Genomic DNA, 9,319 nt, shown 5'->3' with positions numbered 1-9,319 from the left:
CAAGCAAATTCATATATTTTGTGTTTAAAACATTGCGAAACCCACCTGGCAATATGACCTAGTATTTTAAAGATGAGTAGTTCGGCTAAAACTTATTATGGTTAAGTGTATCTTATGTCTTTTCAAATTCAAATATATTATGCTTTAACATCTGACCCCAAAAACCATTATTTGTTGTTTTTTTATATTATATTTCTATTATATTATAATATAATGTCTACCTCTATTCACATGTATAATGGGTTGAACGTAATAAAAGCGTAATAAAAGAAACAAAGACTTAACGATGCACTCTTATTCCTACATTAGATTTACTACAATTAATACTATTGTTTTAATATTCAAAAAAGGATGATTCAAAGTCGAAAACAATTATTCTCATGAAGGATACCGAGATTAATTTGAAAGAAAGGTGCATAAAACATGGTATTTCTACCTAATAAGACTAAAGTTGATCACAGTAAATATTTTAGCATTCACCATTCATTTTTGTTGCGTTTCCAGCTATAAAATACACGGTTACAATATTGTTATCAGTAATTAATATATTCCATAGATGCATTATTTAGTAAGTAGTTAAAGGTTTATCACTCAAAATTAATGTTTGTTATAAACATGTATGTATTGATTTTGAATAAGACTATTAAAGAAAAGCAAACGAATCGCATAACAACCAATGCGTATGAGTCTTGGTAAAGATTTTACAAAAAGCTTGATACGTTAAAAAATACCGACACCATATAGTCCCAATGCATAACGTCGTTGCATTATTTATTCTGTTGTTAACAAATCAGCATTAACAACAGACAATTTTCCGATATTTTGATAGTTCAAGTCAGGACATGATTGAATCTATAGCCATTCTCTAGACTGTATGGCCATCTGCGATGGATGTTTATTTATCTCGGTCACAATCAGAAACACAGACCTTAGAATAAAGACTGATTCATGGTGTGCTTCCAACAAGTATATCTTCAAGAACATATTGGACAGTAAATTGTAAATTCGCGTGTTCTACCCCTATCAACAGTAAATTGACAAGGGATTGGCGACTTTGTAATGAGACGTACCAAACATAAATTCTCACATTTAAAAGCAAGGATTGTTTTGTAGTGTAGTAAACAGAAAATTAAAATCACAATTAAACGTCAATTAATAGCATGTGAATACATACAAGTAAAGGTCATGTACATGGGAAAGAATTATTGGGTTTATGCACACAAGTAGAATGAAATACATTAATGTATAGTCAAAGTGTCAAACTCAAAGTATAATAATGAAATTGTATATAACTTCGTCGATGACTATGCAGGGTGATAGTTGTACGTCTCTTTATTTTTCCGATCGGCGAACTTTATTCAAGAAAATAATGGACATCAACATGGCCAATTCAATCACGAGACATTAAAGTAAATTTTGTTAGAAGCAAACCAAAAGTTCCCCTATGCGATGGTCTAATGAAGCCAATTGACATGGGCAGACATTTATAAACCCAAATGTCGACTTGCAATTGTATTCTGAACTTTTCTATTTTCCGATCAATTATGATGAATATTTAAAAAACAACTTGCGTGTTAATGATATCTGAATTGTTACTATTGGTACCAAACAAAATATACGCATTATTGTTGTTGTTAGCGTTTTATAACGAATATTATGTCGGTATTTATTCTCACATAAGGAACACTATCATGTTTATTGGATCTGGAAACATGTCAGCGTGTTTAAAATAGGTGTAATCTCGCCAATTTCGCATGTCCTTGGCACCAATATTCGCCAACAATGCAATAAATATTGAGGGACTAGTCAGTGCAATAAATATAGAGGGACTAGCCAGGCGGTATTCGTTGGGGATTTAAACCGCTCAACCGCACATTTTGCCCCAACATTCATCAATAAAAACTAAAACATTAAAATGGTTTGAAAATAAAAATATTTCTGAAAGTGTAAATACATTTCAGAAAGGTATGTGACAACACGAATGACAAGTCGTCATATAAAGCTCTAAATTATGCGAACTTGCAGCGTCAGGAAAATGTTGTTATGGTTTTCTCTGCATTTCTATGTAACCATTTGGATCATTAATGAAAAAAGACAGAAATTCGCTAATTGACAACGAATGTTATTATATTACCCACTAATGGACGCATTAATTCCTCTTACGCTGAAGCATTCCTACGGCAATGATCAAGGACATAGACATCTTTTTATAATGTGTTTTAACGTATGGTTTTACGAAACCATAAACAGTGTGACTGTTAACATGTCCGCTGAATTGCTCAGACAAAATGTATGCAATAGTATATTGTATCATCGCACATTGATCTTATTATGAATTTATGGTTAATCGTCAATATAAAACAGTATCAGTAGTAAACTTTATTACACATGTAGACAAAACCTAGCTTCTCAAAGACTTGGGTCTAAACACACCAGAATACGTCAGTAAATAAAGAAAAAAACTTCATTTAGGTCCATACACACCAGTAGAGGTCAATTGATAGAGAAAATATGTATTGGGAAAAGACAAATAAAGGTAAATTAAGAATATATAAGTGGGCCCAATATTATAATTACATACAATTAATGTCAGCAAACAGAAAAGAGCAATCATTTGGTACATACAAACAAGTTAATGTTGTAACATAAGCTCAAGCATGTCTTCGATACACGCACATGTAAGTAAAAGTTGAAAAAATAGAGGGAAAAATGTCTTTGGTCCAAACCCGTACATACATGGAAGTTATTGTCAAATAGTAGAAGAAAGCATTTATTGGATGCAATATTTATGTGAAAAACTACAGAAACAAGCCCAGTAGCCAAAATATTAACCATAAACCCCATTTAAAGGCACTGGGTAAACGCCAAAGACATAGAACACAAAAACAAAAAATCACAAACAAGAAACATGATACAACGGAACAAAACTCAAGAATCAACACAGTGCGCATATACTATATCAAAAAACTAGGTATGTTTATCAAGGATTGTTAGGTACCGCCTTGGAACGGTCAGTAAAATGTAAATTTACTGGAGGTTTAAACCATTTTATGTGCACAAACTTCACTCTAATTCCAACAATACTGAATGAAGTAAAAACGTAAAAGATAAATCTTATCAAAGTATGCATTGACTGGAGGGTTAGGTAAAACCCAAATACTTCAATAATTGGGTATTCCAACTCTATTTGCAGACGGGGGAATACAATTCAGAGTACCTAATGCAAAAAACTTTTCAAAGATACGATGCAGTCATTGTTTTTGAAACTATCAGCATCTCGCATCTTAGAAAATAAAAGGTTTAAGACTTTGAGATCATAGTGTTTCATAATAAAAAGCATCATTGTACTAAAACTGGGAACAAATAACGAAAAAATATTAAAAATAATAACGATATGTATTCGGTATTTTTTTCTTCCAAATAATTACCTATGTGAAATATTTTAAGAAAAAAGGTCACATACCGGAACATTCCTAGCCAGCCAAAGACTGTTTTAAAGATAACTGGAATCTGTCAAATTTTCATTAATTCAAAGAAGTGAAAGCTTAGTTATGTAAGAACGCTATATTCAACCCTACATTTTGTTTGAGGAATTCATCCCTAAAACCTAGAGAGCAAGTGTTCTTCAAAGTGTTGCCGTTATATCCACGGTTTAAATAAAATCCAAGCAATTCATTCAGTCTATCTGCCCAACTTTCTGCTGGAAACATTTTAATTTTACGAATTTTCTTTCAAACATCACCCCAAACGTCGGGATGAGCAATACTATCAGCAATTAGCGATTTAAGACTACTAATGTACTTAAATATAATACTATAATGGTCTTAACAAATTTTGAGAAAGTTTTCCTTAATTTATTATATCTGAAACCATACGGAAGTTTTACCGTCATAAGTTTACTGCGAGAGCTGAAATGTTTGACATCTGTACATATTCTAGCAAATCTTATCAACTGTGCAATAAAAACACCATATGATGGTGGACTAGGCACATCACCTTCTAAAGAAGAGTAATTGATTATTTTAAAATTAAAATGATCACTTTTATCATTAAGATTGATATTCAATATATCGTCCCTTACTTCGAGTTGCAGATCGCTTTTAAGATGCTTTTAAAATGAATGTATTAGAATTCTAAAGTTGCAATTGTGAAGGGTATATCGATTTAATATTATCTTTAAGTACAGGATTATCCAAATTTAGAATATTGCCAATATATCTAAAAGTGCTATTGAATTTATCAACAAGGGCGAGATCTCCAGACTTATATACTTTGTTGGCCCCTGTTTATGCGTATGTCGACTGTTTTTGTTGTTGTGAATATATTTCTTTTCAAGGATAGTCCCTGTTTTAGCGTGGGTTGCCTGGCCTTGCTGTTTCAAAGATTGAATGTCTCTCCTTAAAATTAAAAAAAACCCTACAGGAAATGCAAGTCCGTCGTGGAATAAGACATACCTGGCTTGCCCCTGAAGTCTATGTTGTTTTATTATTATTATTATTATTGTGTGTTTGTACAAAGCATTATGACTTATATTATTTGTAAAAACACATGACCAAATTTCAAAGATTACAGTAAATAGCTTGTTATAATGACTTTTGACTATTGGCTTGTCCCTGTATTTTTGCAAGCGTTAATATATAGAATGCAAATATTACGATGCATTTAAGTATATAAAGAGGTTTCAAAACAACTAATTTTGTCATTTCAATGCAAGATAAAACTGATTCATAAGATATTGTTATCGCCCATGAAAAAGGTTTGTTCGCGACATCAATATTCTAAAAAGGAAACCCTTCCATTTTTGAATATTATGTCCATTAGTTTGAGACAAACTCCACAGGGCCATAACTTATGAGTGGAAGACTTCAGTGTTTTGCAGTTTATTCTGAAACATAACATTGTGTTCTCATTTCGTGATGAGAGGTTTTAAACAATAATGTGATATTTGAAGATTACTATTAATGATGTATAACTCATTATGGTATGACTGATCCCTGAGTTCATAAGGTAGTTCTATAACAATACAGATAACATCAAGTAAAAAGTGTGTGTCGTTGCCATTTGTTTGCGTAAGATCCCTCTGAATTTATCTGTTTGTATATAGCATTGCTTCTTTCGTATTGATATGCTATCATACAAGGGATAATTGTATAATGTAGTTTTTTTTAAATACTGTGCATTAATCTTGTTTTCATTATGTCATGTCAAAAAGTAGATCTGACGATACCTGCTTTTGTAGCACTTTCAGTTCCCTTCGTTTACACTATGCCGTTCAATCGTTTAGTCAAAACAACCACGTCCGATGGTACATGTTTTATTGTGAGCAATTATTTATTGATTAATTGTTAATTATTTTGTTCTATTAGATGCCAGCAAAGCTGACTCTTAGATCGTAACCTAGCACACTGCCTAAACTCGGTCCGTAGACCTGAATATTTAAACCCGATTACATTCTCGACTATCAGAATCCTAACCAGAAGCAAAAGTACTTCGAACTTCAAAAATGAGGTTTTATACTCCCTTATTGACAGCCCCAATTGTAGTTAACCATTCAGAAGTGTTTCCTTATTCCGTTTAATAGTTTAACGATATCATGTGATACATTAAACCTCATGTGACCATTACCAAAGTAGTTTACTGGCTATCGCCACAAAAAGAAGCTTGTCAATCAATAGTTTCAGTGACGTCAAAATTAACTAGACCAAACCCCTTTAATAGGATTTTAGTAAACAAGGTACTTTAACTTATTTCTGGACAGTACTTAAAATACCCATTAGCGGTTGACCTAAGCCGTAGCCGATTGATCTTCGATGGCACCAAGTTACGTAGGAATTTAGCAAAAGGCAGATATTTTGAAAGTTATTATTCAAGTCTTAGGGCCATTCCTAGCATATATGCTAAAGCGATTACCTGTTCCATCTATTATCAAAATATTTAATCGACACCTGCCGGTAACGGTAATAAAGCTCCAATGAAAATAAACGCTATGGCATTTCGACCACTTAGTAGCTAAAGAAAGGAATGATGACCTTAACAGCGATGAATAAATAATAGGCGGGGGTAATTGTGTTACACTTTCCATTTCAACCCACGTTGCTGCTATTGTAATGTTTTATTATATCTCCAATACAGTTTGGTCTAGTAAGTTTATGGCAGAGAAACATAGCTTGAAAATTATTGCCGTGTTTTACTCCGAGGGAAGCTGCAACTGCAGACCTTAACAACACACATACCAAGAAGCGTCAGTTTTGAAGATTTAATTAATATTCTTAATATGTAAAATCTGTTTCGACTGATAGAAAACGCCATATAAATAATAATTAGAATCACTTATATGTCACAAATAGTATCGTTAACCTTCTGCGCATTAAAAAAATGAAACTGAAACTGGACATTGTTAGATCGGTTTGTTCACAGGTCTCTTGGAATTCTAGCTATAGAATATCTGCACTAAAGAGAACGACTTCTTATCATGAAGTGATTACGCACTACTCTGGTAGATCGGTAGATTGTTTTCAAATTTGTTCTGGAAACCTTAAGGGTGTTAAGCGCATTTTTATTATGTGACCTATTTTACTAATCATACGTGAAATGATTACTTTCTTTTAATCATATGTATTGCGTTACTAAGTTAACGTTATTATATCTAAAAACTACAAGTTCATGTATCTCAAGAATCAGTTGACGTATGTAATAATTACATAAAACATAGGTTGAATTGATGAGTGTCTATTGGTCGTTGTGGTCCTACTTGAGTGTAAATAGTTAGTTTCACCTGATTTGTCTCCTGGTGCTTTACAGCGCAAAACAACAACACCTTCTTAATATTTAAAATTGATTTTCTCATATAACTTAAGAACGTTTCATAAATATTTAACAAGTTTTTGAACAATGAGAATAATTTCAAACACTATTCATACATAACATTTTCTTTGGAATCTTTTTAATGATGAAATAGTTTCTAATTAATTTTTAGCATCAAGTGTTCTGGTTCTCTACTAAGGTAATTAATAATGCACGTATATGTAAGAATTCATTTTGGCGATGTTTAAAAATGGAGCGAGCGCAACCGGGCCGCAGGCTGAAAAATCTCGCACCATTCTCTATTGATCGCCAAAATTAAATTCAAACTTATTTTGTGTTCGCACTAAGAAGACCCACTGGCTGCGCCCTTTGTTTAGTCACGTAGTATTTTGGCGCGAAAGTTAAACCGCACAGGGGTTAGTTTCATAACATGAGTGACGGGCAATGGTAAATAATCGCGACTTTGTTATTATGTTATAAATGTTTTTTTGTACAAAATTAGAAAGCACCGTTACATGAACGTTTATAATAAGTTTCGTTTTAAATTTAACACATTGTGTGTGGTGTTAATATTAAGATTATTTGAATTAGCTAGATATGTTTGCATAGTGCAGAATTTTACTGAGATGACCGCTATAAGTAGTATTCATAATGATCGAAAATAATATTGCCGATTTGGTACTAAATTTGTTTACTTGGTTGTAGTTTAAAATCGAGGATTTTAAAAGAAGAAACGTAAATGATATCTGTTTTCGAAAATTGATTCATAAATATTTTAATTGTGCACTGGATAGATGCAAATAAGACTTGAATAACTGAATACACATCTTTACTTAAATTCGAGAACATGGCATAAGCTTTCATTTTATAGCACGAGTGTCATAGTAAAACATATTTTCACGATCTTATACTAAAATCAATAAATATCCTGTTTCTTTTATGCTTTTTTATGGGAATTTTTCCGTTTTACGTTTAAAAATGTCAGACAATGCGAAACGATATGTGAACGCTGATATAACACCTTATTTATGTTCGAGCAGTTGTTTTCGCCTGCAATTTGATTTTCATGAAAGGAAATGGACGAACATTTAGCTTTTAAGCTCATGTAACGTTTGAAAAACAGGATACAATTTCTTTTAAATTGTAAGTTGTTTATTTCCAAATATATCTTTAAGTAAAATTGATGCAACCTTTTTTAAATTTCAGTTTTAGAGTTTTTGTCAACATATTCTGGTTCAAAAGAGACGTGTTTATATTTGATCAAGGTGAAGTATCTACAATGGATTTTAAAAGTTTTTGTTGAAGTTGATATTTTAACTCCATATTTTGCAGTGAAAATATCAAATTGAATTATTTTACTGATAAAACTCCATTTCATCGAAAAGCATGAAAGAAATGTTTATACTCACCATCAAATCTGCTCTGCATGATATGGAGCTGCAGTAAGTAGGGTAAATCCTCGATTGTCATTGGCCCACAAAAATGTGCGAACACCAAGGGTGATATTTAATGCAGTCTGAAAGAGATAACACGAGTAATGTCCCTTCGATAAGGTGGTGTATTTGTTGCACGCTCTAAAAAATATCATTAAAACAGGATTTATAAAAGTTTTGACTATATAAAATGTGTCAGCTACATGGAAAATACAATTATTAACAATTGCTTTGATATGGATATTTAAAAATATGTGGAAAAGTGTTTTGGGGGCTTTTTTAGGAGAACAATAGGCTGAGCGCGAAATCGAACAAAGGATTAGCTGGACTAGATACTGACCTGAAAGCGTTGATGGTCAGTTGAATAAAGTTTGTGGTGTATGAATCTAAAAAAATCGGATTATATATGTAAGTTTTAGTAAACGGGGAAATCGTCCGCGATGAGTTCCCTGGATGGCACAGACTGCTATACCACTATGCCACGGGTCTATAACGTCGGAAGTCAACAGCCCCAGTCCATGTCAACCGCAGCACCAGCCCCGAAAGCTGCCGCTGCGATGCAGATTCCACCACCATTGTATCGAGACTGGAGCCAAAACGAGGGTAACACGACTATAACAAAACCTATTCTCTCACTCTCACAGCCGACGAAAAGTGCCACACTGTGCGACAATACCAAGCTACAAGAAAACAAATCACTTTCACAACCGCAGAAAAGTGTCATGCAGAAACCGCAGGTGAACAATGTTGGTAAACAAACGCAACGTGGTCGACCCCGTCACGTGCAAATTCAATAGCTAATACACAAAGAGCTCGCTCGAAGAGTGCACGCCCACCGAAAAACACGTCACAGTTACCAAAGGCGACAGCCAATCAGAGCGAAGGCCAAAATTACGCGAATGGGAATTCCAAAGATTAGCATCCACAAAGCGATGCGAGTGTAAATAATTTACCTACAGTTAGATTCGCAATACTTAATGTACAGGGTCTAATCACAAAAGCGCAAAATAAACTAGATTCACAAGAAATTGAACATATATTTAATCGCAATGATATTATTTATTTGTTTCACAGAAACCTGG

General features: G+C 33.2%; 1 pseudogene; it reads left to right on the top strand.

Moving 5' to 3' along the window:
• Positions 1–8,677: 8,677 nt before the first annotated feature.
• Positions 8,678–9,319, top strand: part of LOC128210845 (uncharacterized) — a 73,443-nt pseudogene continuing 72,801 nt past the window's right edge.

This window comes from Mya arenaria, chromosome 12 (genome assembly GCF_026914265.1).
Source record: "Mya arenaria isolate MELC-2E11 chromosome 12, ASM2691426v1".
In the NCBI taxonomy this organism is placed as follows: Eukaryota; Metazoa; Mollusca; class Bivalvia; order Myida; family Myidae; genus Mya; species Mya arenaria.
Note: the sequence above shows the minus strand (reverse complement) of the source record. Positions and strands in the feature narration are given on the sequence as shown.